A 21,968-nucleotide genomic window follows, 5' to 3' on the forward strand; every position below is an offset into this window, starting at 1 on the left:
TTGGAGTTGTTTTGAAACAGTTATTTCACTTGGTGAGCAGGCAAACATGTAGCCAGTATTTCAGAAAGACTTGCATAATATAAAAGAGACAGGAGAGTATGAAAAATCTCCAATATTTCTCACACCTGGTAGACACTTATTCTATGAAGGCAATATCTGCAGCTGTGTATCTCCTTGAGGACTGGAAATTTGATAGGTTTCCACTACCGACTGAGAGTACACTGTAATGTTTCTTACTTCTTGTAGCTATCTAAAAGCTGTCTCTCTGTCATTAAATAAAATTTGAAAATTATTTCATTCTGATAGTTAACATCTTTTGGCAGTCAGTTCCTACCCCGGTGTTTCATGCCCACACACCTTAGAACATACCACACACTGAAGGTGATGTCGGGTATATTCTTGAAAGTTTTATTGACCTCTAAAACATTTCACATCTTTCCTTATAAACTTCATATTCCTATTTTCCCCAAATTTCAAAATAAAAAGTACTTTAAAATTTAAATGATTTGTAGCTTCAAAGGAGAGTTAACAATTTAACATTTATTGGACCTGTCCTTTTGAGACATGAATACCACCTATGGTAAATAACTGAAGGCCCTTAAAGATCTATGTGCTCCTAGCAGGAGGAAACTTTCCTCAAACTGGCCTGTGACAGTTCATGGCAAGATTGAAACAGAGATATACACAGATCTTTAGGACTCCTACCGCATGGTATAGAATGATTTTGACAATGAAATTAAATTTGGTTGATAAAAATAACCAGAAAGACCTTAATTATCTGGAAATTTGGTAACAAATATTTATAACAGATCTCAAAATTCACATATCATAAAATCTACCTTTTAAAAATATCTTATAGAAACTAAAATTTAACTAACCTATACATGTAGGAATAAATCACAAGTAGATTGCAGCCACGAAATTAAAAGATGCTACTCCTTGGAAGGAAAGTTATGACCAACCTAGATAGCATATTCAAAAAGTAGAGAAATTGCTAACAAAGGTCCATCTAGCCAAGGCTATGGTTTTTCCAGTGGTCATGTATTGATGTGAGAGTTGGACTGTGAAGAAAGCTGAGTGTTGAAGAATTGATGCTTTTGAACTGTGGTGTTGGAGAATACTCTTGAGAGTCCCTTGGACTGCAAGGAGCTCCAACCAGTCCATTCTAAAGGAGATCAGTCCTGGGTGTTCTTCGGAAGGAATGATGCTAAAGCTGAAACTCCAATACTTTGGCCACTTCATGCAAAGACTTGACTCATTGGAAAAGACTCTGATGCTGGGGGGACTGGGGGCAGGAGAAGAAGGGAATGACAGAGAATGAGATGGCTGGATGGCATCACCAACTCGATGGGTATGAGTCTGAGTGAACTCTGGGAGTTGGTGATGGACAAGGAGGCCTGGCATGCTGCAGTTCTTGGGGTCGCAAAGAGTCGGACACGACTGGGCGACTGAACTGAACTGAACTGATAACTAAAGTATATTTCAAATTTAATAGCAATGAAAATACAACATATAAAAACTAAAAAATTACAGCTAAAGAAGTATTCAGAGGAAAATTTATAATTTAGAAGTCTTAATTTGGAAAAAAAATTATTTACCATTAATAATCAGATTTTCATGTTAAGAAGCTAAGAAAACTTAGTAAATTAAACTCACATAAGCATAAAACACAAATAAACAGTATTAGAGAGATAAATGACATAGTACAAATAAATAATAATGCAAATTAATAAACCTAAGAGCTGTTTCACTAAACACATTAATAAAATAGGAAAATGACTAGATACACTAATCTGGGGCAGGGGGAAGCTACAAATAACAAATATCTTAAGTAAGATATTTCTTACTAATAATTATACATGTATTAATGATTGCAAGGTATAATTCTAAATAACTTTATGTCAATAAATTAACAATTGTGATGCTATTAGGCCAATCCCTTAAAAAACTAATACAAGGAAACAAATTTTACTTTGTATAATCCTTCTATCAGTTAAAGTAATTAGATTTGTCAGTGTAAGACTTCTGGCAAAGAAAACTCTGAATTCATATTTTTTATATTTGAATTCTATCAAATGTTTACAGAAAAACTAAAACTATTTATGCACAAACATTTTCACAACGTAAAAGATAGAAAGACTGCAATTTATTTTACAACTCAAGATTATTCTTATACAAAACCAGACACAGGCCTTATGAGGAAAGTACACTTCAACATTACTTATGAACACAGATGCAAAAAACTTTCAATAGAGTAGAAGCTAATTGAATTCATCAATATATAAAAAGAAGATAAAATAATATGATCAAGTAGGATTTATCTCAACAATGCAGAATTGTTTTAACTTTCAAAAGTCAGTCAGTGATTTACCCTATATATATAGAAGGAAGGAAAAATCATATATGTCCTTGTGAATAGACATAAAAAAATTCACTGACAATTCAAAATTAAAGCTGGTAAGCAAACTAGGAATAGAAGAATACTCCTTGAATGTGACAAAGGGCATCTATTAAAATCTAATGTTACATCATACTTAACGGTAAAGTATTGAGTGATTTCTTTCAAAGACTGAAAGCGAGGCAAGGATATTTACTCTATTTTTATTCACAGGGTACTAGAAGTTCTACACTATACCACAAAGCAAGGGGAAATTTTTAAATATGTAGAGACTTAAAAGACAAAATAAAATTTTCTTTATTCATGGTTCAGTTAGTTCAGTTCAATCACTGGCTCTTTGCTATCACAGGGACTGCAGCATGCCAGGCCTCCCTGTCCAACACCAACTCCCAGAGTTCACCCAAACTCATGTCCATTGAGTAGGTGATGCCATCCAAACATCTCATCCTCTGTCGTCCTCTTCTCCTCCTACCTTCAGTCTTCATGGTTCACTTCAGTTCAGTCGCTCAGTCGTGTCCGACTCTTTGCAACCCCATGAATCACAGCACGCCAGGCCTCCCTGTCCATCACCAACTCCTGGAGTTCACTCAAACTCATGTCCATTGAGTCGGTGATGCCATAGCTATCTCATCCTCTGTAATTCCGTTCTCTTCCTGCCCCCAATCCCTCCCAGCATCAGAGTCTTTTCCAATGAGTCAACTCTTTGCATGAGGTGGCCAAAGTATTGGAGTTTCAGCTTTAGCATCAGTACTTCCAATGAATACCCAGGACTGATCTCCATTAGGATGGACTGGTTGGATCTCCTTGCAGTCCAAGGGACTCTCAAGAGTCTTCTCCAACACCACAGTTCAAAAGCATCAATTCTTCGGCACTCAGCTTTCTTCACAGTCCAACTCTCACATCCATACATGACCAGTGGAAAAACCATAGCCCTGACTAGACTGACCTTTGTTGGCAAAGTAATATCTCTGCTTTTAAATATGCTATCTAGGTTGGTCATAACTTTCCTTCCAAGGAGTAAGCATTTTTTAACTTCATGGCTGCAATCACCATCTGCAGTGATTTTGGAGTTGGTATGATACCATGCACAGAAAAACCATAAGGGATCTACATAAAGATTACCAGAACAAATAGCTAATCAAAGTTATAGGATACAGGGAAATTATTTAAATATCAGTTTTGTTTCTAGAGGAAAGCATTAAACAATTGGAAAGTAGATTATGAAAATAACTCCATTTGTGGTGGAATTATCACAATTTTTAAGACTTCTGCATTGAAAACTACATTATATTTCTGAGAGGAATTACACAATTAAATGGTGAGCTATAGTAAGTGTATTGCCTGGAAGCTCCATATTATTAAAGTTGATGATTTTCATCAAATTAATTAAAGATTTTATGTAATCTCAATCAACATCCTCATAGATCTGTGTGTTGAAATCAACAAGCTGAATCTAAAACTATGTGGAATCTAAAAGGCCTTTAAGCAAAAAATCTTCATGAAAACTGGTATACTTACTCTACTGATTCTGAGGTACCCTGTAGAGCTATATTGATCCAGAGAGTGTAATAGTGTTGTAAGGATAGAGATATGAAACAAAATGTGGACTGACATACACACAATCAATTGATTTTTTGACAAAAGTGCAATGGGGGAAAGGGGACTTTTTAGCAAATAGCATAGGGAGAACAAAATCAGAATATTACTTTACATTACCAAAAACATTTAATTTGAGACATGATAAATTTAAACAAGTATCTAAACCTCTGGAATACCTTTGTGATCTTAGATTGATGTATCTAGTAAACATAAAGACAAATTGAATTTTATCAAATATAACAACTTCTGATTATCAAATGTTACCATTAAGAAAATGTAGTGACAAAGCACAGACAGGGAAAACATATTCATGTGTTATATTTATCATGGAGTGCTATCAAACATATATAGATAACGCCCACAAATCAAAAATAAAAAGACAAGTAGTGAATGGTCAAAATTTAAAATAATCCCTTCACAAGAGTATAGGTGTGGGTTTTTATGTGTGTCACCAGTGAGCACATTAAAATGCTCAAAATCATTATTAGGGAAATGTGCATGAAATATTAAATACCATTTCACATCCAGTAGAGTAATTAACATAAAAATCTGACATTATATTCTGGCTTGCTTATGGAACTTGACTTAGCACTTAGTGACTAAACCACCACCACCATGGAACTCTCACCCATTGATATAGGGATGTAAAATTTCACATCCACTTTGGAAACAATTTGGAAGTTTCTTAAAATCTAAGCATTCACCTACCATAAGACTTAGAAATTTTACTCATAATATTGACCAAAAAGAAATCAAGCATGCATCCACAGTAAAGATTTAGAAAATCGTGCTTATAGAGAGGTTTTAAATAATAGGCCCCAATTGGCAACAATTCAGTTTTTCATTAAAGTGAGAACTAATTTTTAAACAATGAATCTATGTTTATAGCATTGAAAATACCTAGAAAAAAGGAAAAAAAAAAAAAAAAAGAACCTGCTGACTTATACAATAACAGACATGGCTCACAAAAACATTTTGATGGTTCTTTGAAAAGATAGACAAAACTGATAAAGACTAGCTAGATTCACCAAGAAAAAAAAAGAGAGAGAGAGAGAGTTGGTTCAAATAAATTAGAAATGATAAAGGAGACATTGCAATTGATACTACATAAATACAACAGATCTTAGGAGACCACTGTGAAGAAAAGTATGCCAAAAAATTGAATAGCAGAAAAATTCATAATTTCTTGGAAACAAAATCTTTCAAGATTTAATGATAAAGAAATAGAATACCTGAATAGACTGGTTATTAGTAAGGAGATTGAATCAGTAATAAAAATTTTAAAATAAGTCCAGGACAAGACACTTTCACTGGTGAATTCTAAGTATTCAAATAAGAATCAAAATGCATTAAAGATCTAAATGTAAGACCAGAAACTATAAAACTCCTAGAGGAAAACATAGGCAAAACACTCTCTGATATACATTACAGCAGGATCCTCTATGACCAACCTCTCAGAATATTGGAAATAAAAGCAAAAATAAACAAATGGGATCTAATTAAAACTAAAAGCTTCTGTACAACAAAGGAAACTATAAGCAAGGTGAAAAGACAGCCTTCAGAATGGGAGAAAATAACAGCAAATGAAGCAACTGACGAACAACTAATCTCAAAAATATATAAGCAACTCCTGTAGCTTAATTCCAGAAAAATAAATGACCCAATCAAAAAATGGGCCAAAGAACTAAACAGACATTTCTCCAAAGAAGACATACAGATGGCTAACAAACACACGAAAAGATGCTCAATATCACTCATTATCAGAGAAATGCAAATCAAAACCACAATGAAGTACCATTTCACGCCAGTCAGAAAGGCTACGATCCAAAAGTCTATAAGCAATAAATGCTGGAGAGGGACCCTCTTACACTGTTGGTGGGAATGCAAACTAGTACAGCCACTATGGAGAACAGTGTAGAGATTCCTTAAAAACTGGAAATAGAACTGCCAAATAGAACTGCAATCCCTCTGCTGGGCATACAGACCGAGGAAACCAGAGACATGTGTACCCCAATGTTCATTGCAGCACTGTTTATAATAGCCAGGACATGGAAGCAACCTAGATGTCCATCAGCAGATGAATGGATAAGAAGGCTGTGGTACATAAACACAATTGAGTATTACTCAGCCATTAAAAAGAATACATTTGAATCAGTTCTAATGAGGTGGATGAAACTGGAGCCGATTATACAGAGTGAAGTAAGCCAGAAAGAAAAACACCAATACAGCATATTAACGCATATATATGGAATTTAGAAAGATGGTAACGATAACCTTGTATGAGAGACAGCAAAGGAGACACAGATGTATAGAAGAGTCTTTTGGACTCTATGGGAGGGGGCAAGGGTGGGATGATTTGGGAGAATGCATTGAAACATGTATAATATCATATGTGAAACACATCTCCAGTCCAGCTTCGATACATGATAAAGGATGCTCGGGGCTGGTGCACTGGGATGATATGGGGAGGGAGGTGGAGGGGGGTTCAGGATGGGGAATATATGTACACCTGTGGTGGATTCATGTTGATGAATGGCAAAACCAATACAATATTGTAAAGTAATTAGCCTCCAATTAAAATAAATAAATTTATATTTTAAAAAGAATGAATAACAATTCTAACATCTTCCATAAAATAGAAGAGGTAGTATTTCAGTCTCATTTCATGAGGCCAACATTACCCGACCAAAATCAGACAATACTACAAGAAAATTGCAGACCAATGACCCTGATGAACAGAAATGAAAGAGTCCTCAACAAAATATTAGCAAATTGAATAATACCCTACATGCATCATACACAATGATCAAGTGGTCCTTTTTTCCAGGGAGGCAAGGATTATTCAACATCCACAACTCAGTCAATGCTGTATGCTACATTAATAAAATAAAGGAAAAAATCATAAGAGCTTCTGAATAGATGCAGAAAAGAGTTTTTGACAAAATTTGACATCCATTTACCGTAAAAGCTCTCAATAGGAGCATTTAAGAAGAACGTATCTCAATGCAATAAAAGGCATATAGGAAAGCCCACAGATTACAGTAGAAAACTCAAAAATTTACCCCTAAGATCAGGAATAAGACAAGGATGCCCATTCTCATTACTTTTATTAAACATAGTATTGGAGGTCTTCAGTCAGTTCAGATCAGTTCAGTCATTCAGTCATGTCCGACTCTTTGGGACCCCGTAGACTGCAGCACAACAGGCCTCCCTGTTCATCACCAACTCCCAGAGTTTATTCAAACTCATGTCAATTGAGTCGGTGATGCCATCCAACCATCTCATCCTCTGTTATCCCCTTCTCCTCTTGCCTTCAATCTTTCCAAGCATCAGGGTCTTTTCAAATGAGTCAGTTCTTCGCATCAGGTGGCCAAAGTATTGGAGTTGCAGCTTCAGCATCAGTCATTCCAATGAATATTCAGGACTGATTTCCTTTAGGATGGACTGGCTGGATTTCCTTGCAGTCCAGGGGACTTACAAGAGCACCACAGTTTAAAAGCATCAATTCTTTGGTGCTCAGTTTTCTTTATAGTCCAACTCTCACATCCATACATGACTACTGGAAAAACCATAGCTTTGACTAGATGGAGCTTTGTTGGCAAAGTAATGTTTCTGCCTTTTAATATGCTGTGTGGGTTGGTCATAACTTTTCTTTCATGAGCAAGTGTCTTTTAATTTCATGGCTTCAGTCACCATCTACAGTGATTTTGGAGCCCAAGAAAATAAAGTCAGTCACTGTTTCCATTGCTTCCCCATCTATTTGCCATGAAGTGATGGGACCAAATCGCCAACATCCACTGGATCATTGAAAAAGCAAGAGAGTTCCAGAAAAACATCTATTCTGCTTTATTAACTATGCCAAAGCCTTTGACTGTGTGGACCACAATAAACTGTGGAAAATTCTGAAAGAGATGGGAATGCCAGACCACCTGACCTGCTTCTTGAGAAACCTGTATGAAGATCAGGAAGCAACAGTTAGAACTGGACATGAAACAACAGATTGGTTCCAAATAGGAAAAGGAGTACGTCAAGGCTTTTTATTGTCACCCTGCTTATTTAACTTATATGCAGAGTACATCATGAGAAACATTGGGCTGGAAGAAGCACAAGCTGGAATCAAGATTTCCAGGAGAAATATCAATAATCTCAGATATGCAGATGACACCACCCTTTATGGCAGAAAGTGAAGAAGAACTAAAGAGTCTCTTGATGAAAGTGAAACAGGAGAGTGACAAAGTTGGCTTAAAGCTCAACATTCAGAAAAGAAAGATCATGGCATCTGGTCCCATCACTTCATGGCAAATAAATGGGGAAACAGTGGCTGACTTTATTATTTTTTTTTGGCTCCAAAATCACTGCAGATGGTGATTGCAGCCATGAAATTAAAAGACACTTCCTCCTTGGAAGGAAAGTTATTACCAACCTGGACAGCATATTAAAAAGCAGAGACATTACTTTGTCAACAAAGTTCCCTCTAGTCAAGGCTATGGTTTTTCCAGTGGTCATGTATGGATGTGAGAGTTGGACTATAAAAAAAAACTGAGCACTGAAGAATTGATGCTTTTGAACTGTGGTGTTGGAGAAGACTCTTGTGAGTCCCTTGGACTGCAAGGAGATCCAACCAGACCATCCTAACGAAGATCAGTCCTGGGTGTTCACTGGAAGGACTGATGTTGAAGCTGAAACTCCAATACTTTGGCCATCTGATGCAAAGAGCTAACTCGTTTGAAAATCTCTCATGCTTGGAAAGATTGAGGACAGTAGGAGAATGGGACGACAGTGGATGAGATGGCTGGGTGGCATCACCAACTCAGTGGACATGGATTTGGGTGGACTCTGTGAGTTGGTGATGGATGGGGAGGCCTGGAGCGCTGCAGTTCATGGGGTTGCAGAGAGTCAGACACGACTGAGCGACTGAGCTGAACTGATGAGACAAGATGCCATGATCTTAGTTTTCTGAATGTTGAGTTTTAAGCCAACTTTTCTACTCTCCTCTCTCACTTTCATCAAGAGGCTCTTTAGTTCTTTTTCGCTTTCTGCCATAAGGTGTCATCTGCATATCTGAGGTTATTGGTAGTTCTCCTGGCAGTCTTGCTTCCAGCTTGTGCTTCATCCAGCCCAGGTTTCTCCCAATGTACTCTGCATATGAGTTAAATTAGCAGGAGGTCTTAGACATAGCAATTATCTAAGAAAAAGAAATAACAGCATCCAAATTGCAAGGAAAAAGTAAAGCCACCACTATTTGCAGATAACATGACATTATATAGAGAAAATCCTAAAACATCCATCAAAAAACTGTTAGAACTAGTAAGCAAATTAAGATGCATTGTGGTCAATGAATGGACACTCTTTATAATATAGTGTCTATATAAAGTATTCATGATGCAAAGTTGAATAAGACATAGAGCATATTAGGAATAAACTTAGAAATACAAAAGTAAAATAGTTTCCCTGTCCCTGGTATTCCCCAGGCAAGAACCCTGGAGTGGGTTGCCATTTCCTTCTCCAATGCATGAAAGTGAAAAGTAAAAGTGAAGTCACTCAGTCGTGTCAGACCCTCAGCGACCCCATGCACTGCAGCCCTCCAGGGTCCTCCATCCATGGAATTTTCCAGGCAAGAGTACTGGAGTGGGGTACCATTGCCTTCTCCATATAGAATATATACAATATGCAAATATAACCTATATGAAATGTTCTTAATATATAATATTAAGGTATAGTATAGTATGTTATATTTCACTACAAATGTATCAGAAGTAATGGTACTAAGTCCTCCACAATGAATTGAAATTTCTGCCTGGTGAAATAAAACATGACATGTAAATCACAGTTCATAATATATTTTAAAGATTGACTTTGTAGCCAAAAATACTAACCTGTTTTTTCAAGCTTCTTAGCCACATTCACTTTACTTCTGCTTTCCTTTGCATTACCTTTTGGATAAACTCCCTTTCTGGAGCATCAGACTGCTCATTTGTATGGGACTGATTTCACTTGCTCCTAGGGTAGATGTATAACAAAACCCTGAAAAGTCGGTGATTTCTATTTCACTGTGCTCCATAATTGCCTCCAGGAAGTTATATGACTGAGACCGCGCCAATGCATGTTATTGTTGGAATTTTACCATGAATCTTAAAACTGAGGCATTCTATTTTTATCAAGATTACAGGATATAAGGGTGTTGTAAGTCTATAACTCTTGGTAGTCATTTTTGTCACCATGTCAGAGAGCATTTCTGAGAACTTGTCCAAAAAGAGGAAATAGGTTAATAGATGTACTGAAAACACACTTGCCTGATGACACTGTTTGAATCCTTAACTCAGCCCTAGCTGGAATGTATTTCATTCCTTGAGTTTACAAGTCTTTTAAGCCAACATTTATTTCTGAAATTTTGGCAACTGGAAAAAGTTAAACAATTTTTTTAGAAATTGCAGAAAATATCTTCCTATGACTCCAAATATACAACTGAGTATTTGTTTGGAGAGCTACTTTGGCATTTCCTGTCAGAGGCTCACATTTGTGAAATGGCTAGTAAATTCATTAAAATTAAGAGATCTGAAACTGAGAGTGGGTGGTTGTTGATAGCATAAATGCCTGTAAAGAAGACTACTTCTCTAAGGAGTAACTGTTATGGTGAATGATAATATTATTTTATTAGTTATATCAATTTATACACTAACTAGAGATAGGCCAATTCTTTGGACAATCTAAATATAGATATTGGTGACCTTTGATACTAGGCAAGGAGATGAGAAAGCAGTTCATAAAAATAATAAAGAATATATACACGTATGAATAACAGATTCATGGAATTAGTATAAATAAATCTGAGTATTTCTTTTAAATTCTGTAAAAAAAATTTAATAGAGTCCTTTCTACAAGAAATTACAGAAACTATCTAAATGGTAATTAGAAACTGCATTAACAAGTGTACATTTTTATCTTAGATTTGTTTTATATATGTAAGTTTCCCACTACAAAAGGATAGTTGGAAAGCATAATCAAAGCTAACCTGAATGCTGAGAAAATATGATACAATATGTATTAAGTATGTTGTCTTTCTTCTTTTAAAAAGTAGGACAAGTTTTAATTCACCTTTTATATTTCAGTTATACGTATTCAGCTAATTGTTTTTGTTACCTTAATCTACTAAATCAGACTTTTTTCCTCTTCTTTGAGATATGAAAAATCACTGTTTCTCTTGTCACCAGAAGTATTTTTCTCCTTATTGTTGTTTTCTGGAGACCATATTATTTTTGACTTTTTAATTACAAATAATCATAGCAGTAAGTCATGTCAGATTCTTGTGATCCCATGAACTGTAGCCTGCCAGGCTCCTCTGTCCATGGGATCCTCCAGGGAAAAATACTGCAGTGGGTTGCCATTTCCTTCTCCAGGGAAACTTCCGATCCAGGAATTGAACCCAGATTTCCCACATTGCGAGCAGATGTTTCAAGATGCTTCACCGACTGAGCTACATGGGAAGCCAAGTCAAAGTCAAGTACATACAAGGACTGGAGAATCCATGGAACTCTCTAGGCCAAAATACTGGAGCACCTTGCCCTTCTCCAGCAGATCTTAGCAACCCAGGAATCAAACCAGGGTCTCCTGTATTGCATACGGATTCTTTACCAACTGAGCTATCAGGGAGGCCCCACTGACTCATAAAAATTTTCAAATGTAGTACAGAGAGCCCCCAAGTATTCTTTACTCAGTTTCCCCCAATTTTCCCTAAATTACTATACTTTAGATATATCAGTAGTACCATATCAAAACCAGAAATTTGACAATGGTACAGCACATGTGCAAAATTGTGTCCCTTATCACATGTGTAGATTTATATAACTTCCATCACAATCAAGACACAGAACTATTCCACCATCACCAAGATCTCTCACATGCTGCTTCCTTACAGTTACACACACCTCCTCCCCATCACTCTCACAAACTCCTAAAAGTCACTCATCTGTTTTGTCTCTATAATTTTATTATTCTGAAAATGATTCATACTTGGAGTCATACAGTATGTGACCTTTTGAAATTGGCTGCATTCCACAGCATAGACGAACAGTTCGTTTAACCATTCAGTTATCGTAGGACTTTTTGGTTGGTTTGAGTTCTTGGTGAGGATGCAGAGAAACTAGATCTCTCATATATTATTATAGGTAGGAATATAAAATGGCAGTGAGTCACTCTTGAAAGAAGTTTTGCAGTTTCTTATAAAACTAAATATGCACTTACCATTTGATTCAGTAAGTATACTCATGGGCATTCATCCTAGATAAATGAAAACCTATGTCTACACAAAAACCTAAATAGGATTATTCATAGCAATTTTATTTAGTCGGTAACCTTTTTTTGTTTCTTATCTTTAGACTGACAGTTATTTCAACAAATATGTGTCCAGTATCTATTCCATACTCAGTTGGTAATTCACTTGTCTCCATCAAATACATGAACTTTGCAAGTAAGCCTCACTCCTCCAGCATGCATACAAAGCCATCTACTGCATCTGATCAAACCAAAGCTCCATGCACTGCCTGACCAAGCATGTACCTCTTTTCTGTGAACTCATCCTGACTTCATCCCTATATTTGAGACCCGACTCCTTCCTGAGCAGTCCCAAACATTCCATCGCATGCCTCTTTCTTTCCATTACCCATCTCAAAGGAGGGTCTGTGTTTTATTAGTCTTTGCTTTTCTAGTACTTGGCAATATAATTCCTTCCACTTAGTAAAAGAACAAATAGATAAATTAATCTTTCAATTAACTGTGTCTGACACATTTATATTTAATTCTTAAAACTATGCTTTGAGTTGGTATTATTATTGTCTCCATTCTATAAAGAGGATGTCAAAGCTGGCGGAGGGGGGGGGGGGTGGTGTGAGGGGGGCGGGCGGGGGAAAAAGTTCTTTAACTAAAACTTTACAGTTCAGCCTGGAGTCAATAGAATATAAATAGCCTGATCTAAAATCAATCTTCTTTCTTCTAGAAACAGCTACCTAAATCGATAGATTGCCCTATTAAAAAAAAAAAAATTGTTCACACATTGCTTTTCAACTATGAAGTAGGTTTTCCTCAAAAATGGAGGATAAAATTAAGAGAAGGGGACTCAGGAACACATGGGTGACTTCTCTATCTGCTGACTCAGCTTTGTTTCAGGCTAGGGTATAGGCCCTTCCCTACGGGACATAATGTCTATTTTTTCTTATCCTCCCCGTGTCTTAGGAACATTTGTTGAGATATTTCACTGCAAACATTTGTTTTAAATTAGTCCTCTAAAATCTTTATAGCTCATTGTTTTTAATACAATTTTAACAAGGCTTTTAAACTTGATAATATCTTTTTTTGCCAACTTTATTCTTTTATTACAAAAATAGAAAGAGCTCCTTTTTCTAACTTAAATATTTATTGTCATTAAAGGCAGTAGGATCACCAGCTTGCCAAACATTGATTCCTTTCCATTCTACGCTTCCCACTCCTTCTTTACTCAATAAAGAACCAGATAAACAGTGCTTTAGAACTACCTCAGACAGCTTTCTACATAACCATTTGAATGGTTTAGTTTGTCTTAGACTATCTCAGCCCATGTCTCTGAATACTTACTCTGAATACTCGACCTATCTAGATATTTCTTAATAAGGAATATTTTAGAAAGTTACAATACGGTTCTACTAAATTGCCTCTTTTGGGGTCATCAATCTATGCTTGCATAAAAGTATTTCACAAAAACAATCTTTCAACTTGGACTATTTGCCTTCAGCATCACAGGTCCCTATAAATTACTATCTAATTTCAGGTAATTAAGCCATGCATTGAATATTATGCACCTTCAGCTAAATAGAAATTACTAGTATTTAATAATTGGTGACTAAAGGGCTTCAACCTGAACTTCATTTTCTTGATATTTCCTTCAGTACATGGAAGTATTAATTTTTCTTCTTCCTGAATTTTATTTTCTGGGAAAAATAGATCTTTCTGTTTTCGAAAATTGACCCTGTCTAGCTCTGCAGGTTGCCTGGAGTATGCTCAAATGAGACAAGAACTTTACTTAAGTTAAGGCCTTTTATTTACACTTTCATTGTTTTTCCACATCATAGTAATGACATTGTTTTAGTGCTCTTATGTTATTTTCCCACTACCACTGCAGTATCAAATGATCACCCGGACAGTCAGAAGGCTTTACAACTATACATATTTAGGATATTAGCACGGTGGTATTAAAGGAATTTGAAACATTCCAAATGAATAATGCTTAGCAATGAGAACAGAGAACAGTGGAGATGGACAAGATTTACTTGCTTGATAGGAAATAGAATAAGTTGCCTGATGGGATCAGAGAACATTTCTGCTCTAAGTTTCACTCGTTTCCATTTTTAGAAAGAGAAAAATCTATTCAAAATATCAGAGCTACATTTTTAGCCTTTTATGACTAGACTTCTAAGCTTCTTCTTCATGTTCTCATTTTTAAAAATCTTTACCTTAGTGTTTTTGTCAATTAGTGTAAAAAAATTTTAAAAGTAAGCAAAGGAGTAGCATGACAAAACCAGAAGTAAATACATTCAGCATTTAAGAAGATAGGCAGGGAAACCTGATGTAGTGATACCTACAATCAAGGAGAAATGAGGTCAGGGGAAAATCATCGTATTTTAAAGACACTTAAGGTAAGGAATGGTGGGGAAACTAAATATACAAATGATGAGAGGAGGTAACACATTTTGTCTTTGGATATAGATATATTTTAAGTTAAGAGATGCATGGATATAGAAAGAAGGAGTGAGGTATCTTGAGAGATGAAGAATTGACTTAGTGAGAGAGTGAGAGAGTAAATAAATGTGACAGAGAAATAATAGCTCTAGTTTACAAGATAAATTGTTGTGATCCTCCTCTTGGGAAACAGCAGCTGCTTTTTCCTCTTTTAAATTTGGTTTATATAGTGCTATGTAGAACAAATTGAATTTATGACATTGCTAACATTAAATTACTGGGATGAGCTCTAATATCCCCTAACTAATGGGCTTTTTTCTTGGTAAGATTTGAATTTCTTTATCTATCTAACATAAAGATCATTGTCCATTTAAAGTAAGTATAAGTTGGTACATGGACTTTAGCCAATAAGCAAAATCATCACCACCAACCCCACTCTCCTTCAAAAGCTTAATATATCCAGTTTCTAATTCAGTGCTAACAATGGAAATTCTGAGTTGAATATTGGTATAAAATATGGATCATGTGTGCTATTTAAACACAGTTTATTCTTGGTGCTAGAGTATTTTGGGTAATATATTCAGAAATAGTTTTGTGCTCTTTGGTTGTACACTGAAGGAGCTGGTGCTTTTTAAAACTCAATATTCAAACCTAGAGTTTCTGAGGAGAGGATGAATGACTGTCTTCTTCCAGAAACTCTAAATCTTGCCAACATCAGTGACACCACTAACAACTCTCAATAATGTAAAAAATCCATAACATAAAATCTAATCTTTGCTTTCCTATTTGTAAGATCTAAGTGTTCATATGTGATAATTTATTCCATGTTATGCCAGAATTGTATCTTCAATTATAAATATACAGATATAATAATTTGCACCAAAAATTACTCCAGACATGGGTGAATGAAGAATAATTTCATTGTATTCTCTGTGTACACCTGGACCTTCTCCATTAACTTAATACTCTGTGTCCTTATGTTGACTGCCTCACTTTTCAGACTTAACTATTACTTTGTACCCCCAAGTTACCAGACTAATCATTTGTATGTATAGATATATCTAAGATAACATGAATAGTTATCCTTTTCTACATCTTGCCTGGTCACTAAGAGAGTGTCCAGTGCTCTCAGTCTAAATACTAAATTATCTTTAAAGGATGGTAAAGGCTTACAATGCTCACACTATACATGATAGATAAATAGCTTTACAATTTACCAACTGTCTCCAGAGTTTGAATGTATGTGCATGCTAAATCACTTCAGTAATTTGACTAGTTGTGAGCCTTGGACTGTAACTCATCAGAGTCCTCTGTTCATGGGATTCTCCAGGCAAGAATACTGGAGTGGGTTGCCCTCCATGCCCTCCTCCAGGGGATCTTCCCAACTCAGAGATTGAACCCCTGTCTCTTAACTCTCCTGCATTGGCAGACAGGTTCTTTACCACTAGCGCTACCTGGGAAGCCCCAGTGCCATAAATATAATAATCCTTTGTCAAGGTCCAAGGTGCTATATTGTTAGCAATAGCTTTTTCTTAAATTAATTCTAGCTCTTGCAGAATCTTGATCATGGTGGTAGGAACTGCTTAAGTTCTAAGTACAAATAAATGCCTTTTCTTTACGGATGTATCAGAGTCAGCTATGTGAGTAAAATTTCTACTTACTCAGGAAAGGCCACTAGTTATTCAGGGATGTCTGATAACTGCCAGTACACGTGCAGATAATTTGGTTAGAGAGAGGAATGGAATATCATGGCCAAAGAAATTAAATGATAAATTTAAAAAAATAAGCAAGTTTGTCAAATCGTATGATATATGTTGAGGAGTTGATGAAAACCTTTACAATGGAGTTTTCCTCTTTACTCATTAGATGCAACTTATGTATTTGTGTTGAACTGTTAGTAAATTTTCTAACCACCCTTTAATTGACACTGATAAAAAAGATTTAGTGTCAAGGAAAGGAGAAATGCATAGCCATTTTATATTATTTTATTTTATTTTTAGTTTTTTTTTTAAATTTTAAAATCTTTAATTCTTACATGCGTTCCCAAACATGAACCCTCCTCCCACCTCCCTCCCCATAACATCTCTCTGGGTCATCCCCATGCACCAGCACCAAGCATGCTGCATCCTGCGTCAGACATAGACTGACGATTCAATTCTTACATGATAGTATACATGTTAGAATGTCATTCTCCCAAATCATCCCACCCTCTCCCTCTCCCTCTGAGTCCAAAAGTCCGTTATACACATCTGTGTCTCTTTCCCTGTCTTGCATACAGGGTTGTCATTGCCATCTTCCTAAATTCCATATATATGTGTCAGTATACTGTATTGGTGTTTTTCTTTCTGGCTTACTTCACTCTGTATAATCGGCTCCAGTTTTATCCATCTCATCAGAACTGATTCAAATGAATTCTTTTTAACGGCTGAGTAATACTCCATTGTGTATATGTACCACAGCTTTCTTATCCATTCATCTGCTGATGGACATCTAGGTTGTTTCCATGTCCTGGCTATTATAAACAGTGCTGCGATGAACATTGGGGTACATGTGTCTCTTTCAATTCTGGTTTCCTCGGTGTGTATGCCCAGAAGTGGGATTGCTGGGTCATAAGGTAGTTCTATTTGCAATTTTTTAAGGAATCTCCATACTGTTCTCCATAGTGACTGTACTAGTTTGCATTCCCACCAACAGTGTAGGAGGGTTCCCTTTTCTCCACACCCTCTCCAGCATTTATTGCTTGCAGATTTTTGGATCGCAGCCATTCTGACTGGTGTGAAGTGGTATCTCATTGTGGTTTTGATTTGCATTTCTCTAATAATGAGTGATGTTGAGCATCTTTTCATGTGTTTGTTAGCCATCCGTATGTCTTCTTTGGAGAAATGTCTATTTAGTTCTTTGGCCCATTTTTTGATTGGGTCATTTATTTTTCTGGAATTGAGCTGCATAAGTTGCTTAGATCAATGGAACAAAATAGAAAGCCCAGAGATAAATCCACACACATATGGACACCTTATCTTTGACAAAGGAGGCAAGAATATACAATGGAGTAAAGACAATCTCTTTAACAAGTGGTGCTGGGAAAACTGGTCAACCACTTGTAAAAGAATGAAACTAGATCGCTTCCTAACACTGCACACAAAAATAAACTCAAAATGGATTAAAGATCTAAATGTAAGATCAGAAACTATAAAACTCCTAGAGGAGAACATAGGCAAAACACTCTCAGACATAAATCACAGCAGGACCCTCTATGATCCACCTCCCAGAATTCTGGAAATAAAAGCAAAAATAAACAAATGGGATCTAATTAAAATTAAAAGCTTCTGCACAACAAAGGAAAATATAAGCAAGGTGAAAAGACAGCCTTCTGAATGGGAGAAAATAATAGCAAATGAAGCAACTGACAAACAACTAATCTCAAAAATATGCATAGCCATTTTAAAATCAGTATTTCTATTTTGAAAATTTTGGTTGACCTCTTTTTGTGTTCTTAATGCTTACATAATTTACGTAACCATTGTATTTAAAGCTAAGTGGGGTGATAAAACATAGTATATGGTTTATTATAATAAAAAGAGAACAGCAAGCCCCACTGTTTATGTAGGACAAGTGCAGTGGCAGTGACATTGGAAGAAAGCATTTCAATGGAAATACACACACACACACAACTATTCAGAACATCTACAGTCTTTCTAATGAAATGTTATTGCATAAACAAGGAAATAAGGGGTCAGTAGATGTTCTTTTGTATTCCATTATAAACAGTGATGATGGTTTGTGATGAACAGTAATGCATATGGAAAAATATAAAATGAAATGAAATGAAATGAAATCAGTTTTAATTTCAACAGGCCAGACCACTGGATTAAGTACCAAAGGATAAGGTTCCAATTCAATGAATGATTTTCTTTTTTAATAAAAGAAGGAAGGCTTTTTAAGTTTTAAAACAGGCAGCTTAATTTTTGTACCTTATTCCCCTCTGTATATTTGAGTATATTTGAGTTCCATTAATCTATAAATATAAGTATTATATATATCTATGCAAAATTATCTTTTTGTAAAATTTTACTGATGCTTCAGAAACTATTGTTTTAAAGTTTCAAATTATTTTTTTGTTAGTAATGGTCTAAACCAAATAATCACACAAGCTAAACTGTTACACCTTGCACTACTTAATATGTCAAGTGTGCTTTAATATATATTAATTACTTCATTAATATGATCGCTATTAATGTCTGTTGTTCAGTTGCTCAGCTGTGTCTGACTCTGCAACACCGTAGATGGCAGCACACTAGGCTTCCCTGTCCTTCACTCTTTCCCGGAGTTTGCTCAAATTCAAGTCCATTGAGTCAGTAATGCTGTCTAACCATCTCATCCTCTGCTGCCCTCTTCTCCTTCTGTCTTCAAACTGCTAATATCTAGTTGAGGAAATTTGGATTGATAGTAGTAATACATCATCATCACAAAGCAAATAAGTAGAATACGGAGGCAGATATCTCTTCAAAATTACCGTACAACTGAAAGCTAATTTGTGGTAAGAATCCAAAATAGATTTTAGTAAATTCAAAAAAGTAAAAGGGTAGCTGAAAGAAGGAATGGGTATATAAGATAGCAGTCAACTTTAGAGATACTAGAGAAAAAATACAATGGTATAATTGGTTAAGGGCTGTCATGTTAGTACTTTAAACAAAAATATATTGAGCCCATTAAGCTTGTATCTGAGTTAGTTTCAACACTATAATCACTGAGCTGCTGTTCTTGATACCAATGGCTCAGTTACACTCAGCAAGCATAACATGTGGAAAGATTGACGCATGGTAACAATAACAGTCAATCAAATGAGAAGCTGTCAAATAAAGAAGGAATTGTTTTTAACATCAGATTAAAAAGACAAGACTCTCAGAGGAAGGAGATTACTGACCATAGCAACACCCACACAAATATTTTATTGCATTTGCTTTCCAATTACATAAGATTTTAATGAGCTGTGGAAAAACAGTAGGTGTAGGTTACACTGTATTAGGCTTACCTTAAGCAGCTGTCTCTGGCCTTGAATGATATTTTATTCAACAACAAATTTTTTCAAAGCATCTGAACACATGCATGAATATGCTGATTTTGGAAACCCCAATCAAAAGTACCATATTTTCATTCTAATCCTTATGAAATGTATTGACAAGGAAATAGCTTTTTTGAGACGATCAAAAGTCTTTCTGAGAAAAATAACGTGTTAAAAAACACTGGATAAAATTTGGGATGCTAAAGGATTTTTATGGTTTCTCTCACTGCAAATAATACTAATAAAATTATTGTGTTTTTTCCTTTCTTTTTTATCTTAACTGACAAAGACATGCAAAATGTCTTTAGAATAAAAAATTCATTAAATAAAATACTCCTCTATTTTTGGAAACAACCAATTGCATTCCTTGTTAAAAGTACATTTTATTCGCATGCATCTTACCAAATATCTCCCAGAACAGTTCTAAAATAACCATTGTCATGCTTATATTTCTATCCTACTAAAGAACAGTGTTTTAATTCATGTTTTGGAAAGGGAGAAGATTAAAGTGTTAAGTTAATTCCATTAGTCTACTTTATGAAAATGAAAGCACTGTTATGGAATATAATATCTATATCCATATTTAGAAACACATTATAATAACTGTTATAACTTAGAGGAGATATACATCTAAGTAGAAAATTAGATCAAGTTACTTGTGCTGTATTATAATGCCAATCTTTCCAGAATCATGAAAGTTCTTAATGCATTTTTTAAGATTAGATAATGAAAGACATTTGAAGGAATACTCCTTAAAGATCTTTCTAAATTGTTTGGATAATAAAAGTCAGTTAATTTTGAGGAAAACCAAAGAGTCTTGATACTTGTGGGAAATAAAGCACCAGAAATATATTAAGGGAAATAGTCATCTTTATACACATAGACTCTGTACCTTAAGAGACAGAAAGGATGCTAAATAATTACAAGTTTGTTACCAAGACCAATGTACTAACAACATTCGTTTCATTGAATATTCACAAACATTTCCTTCATCATATAAAAAGTGATATTTCAGTAGTTCCTAAGGCCAGAAATACTTTTTTATATAATCATTTCAAAAATCAATTATGTCATCTTATGCTTTTCACAAAAAAAGGGATACATGTTGTAGAAAGTGTTTTATTAAAAGAAGCAGAGATTTAAAGTTTAAATGAACTATCATTTTAATGGTAACAAAAAAGAAAACATTTTCCCTTTCTCTTATCATCAAATATCTAAGAAGGAAATACCAGTTCTACACAATCTGTTCCAGTAAATACAAGGAAAGGGAAACTCCCCAATTCATTTTGTGAAGCCAGCATTGCTTTGATAACAATAACCAGGCAGAAACTTCACAGGAAAAAAAAAAATACAAACTGATATCCTTCACTGAATATAGATAGAAAATACCTTAATACAGTATTAGCAAATTCAAGCCATCAATACATAAAAGGAATAATATATCATTAAGAAGTAGAATTTATTCCAGAAATGCAAGTTTCAATTAATATTTTGAGAATAATCTATTCAATTTGCCATATCCAGAAGATAAAAACAATTTGTAAGTCTATAAGAAGCCAAATAACCCAGTCAAAAAATGGGCAAATATATGGAATCTAAAAAAATGGTATTGATGAACCTAATTTCAGGGAAGGAATGGAGATGCAGATGTAGAAAATGGACTTGTGAATATAGTGGGGGAGGTAGAGAATGAGACAAATGGAGGAAGTAGCATCAACATGTATACATTATTAGGCGTGAGATGGATAGCTGGTGAAAAGTTGCTGTGTAGCACAGGGAGCACTGTCTGGTGCTCTGTGATACCTGGAGGAGGGACGGAGACTAGAGACATAGGGGATGTATGTATAATTATGGCTAATTTGCATTGTTGTATGACCGAAACCACCACAACATTGTAAAAAAATTTTTTTAAGGAAATAAAAACTCCATGATCATGTACATATGTTCATGGATGAATCAAACTGTCAACAATAACTGTCTTCCTTTTTATTTATTTTTCTTGAATTAGTACTTGGCTTATTTTTTTCCCATTGGCTTAGTTTCCTCTGAATCCATCCTTAAGTTTGTCCAAATGTTCTATCAAATCTGTTTAAAAACAATATTAGCTTTCAAATTTTTAAAAAATGGGCAAATTATTTGAAAAAAGTTAACATCTTACCAAAGATGATCTGCAAATGACTAATAAGCTTATAAAAATATTCA

This window comes from Ovis aries, chromosome 8 (genome assembly GCF_016772045.2).
Source record: "Ovis aries strain OAR_USU_Benz2616 breed Rambouillet chromosome 8, ARS-UI_Ramb_v3.0, whole genome shotgun sequence".
NCBI lineage: Eukaryota > Metazoa > Chordata > Mammalia > Artiodactyla > Bovidae > Ovis > Ovis aries.